Here is a 367-nt window from a genome sequence, read left to right as displayed (position 1 = left end):
CCATTCATACACCTCTAATATCAGTATTTATTAAAAAAACTCAATGAAATTCGAAAACTCTATCTTGCGTTTGGGTTTACTCAATACCAATTTGAGCTGTCGCAGTGTTATCAAAAAAAAAAAGTTATCAATAGGTAGGTTCAGAAGGCGCAGCAGTTGAGCGCAACCGTTGCTAAACAAAAATCAGTGATCGTTATGCGTCTTTTGAACGACTTCATACATTAGCTGTCAAATTCAACTCTCAAAGGTACACACCAACATGTTGTCTCAAATGATCAGAAAAATATTACGATCATCTAACACGCAACTATTCAGTTGATCCAAGAATGATAGAATACACTTCAGAAGGTGCAATCGCACCAGTTAC

At 36.2% G+C, this 367-nt stretch overlaps 1 protein-coding gene across 1 annotated transcript in view; it reads left to right on the top strand.

Moving 5' to 3' along the window:
* tor (tyrosine protein kinase receptor torso) overlaps nt 1-367 on the top strand; it is a 63,179-nt gene that overhangs the window by 17,531 nt on the left and 45,281 nt on the right. The window lies entirely within an intron of this gene.

This window comes from Rhagoletis zephyria, unplaced genomic scaffold (assembly GCF_001687245.7).
Source record: "Rhagoletis zephyria isolate East Lansing unplaced genomic scaffold, Rhagoletis_zephyria_1.1 Rzeph_scaffold_01405, whole genome shotgun sequence".
In the NCBI taxonomy this organism is placed as follows: Eukaryota; Metazoa; Arthropoda; class Insecta; order Diptera; family Tephritidae; genus Rhagoletis; species Rhagoletis zephyria.
The sequence above is the reverse complement of the archived record's forward strand: the minus strand, read 5'-3'. Positions and strand labels throughout refer to the sequence as shown.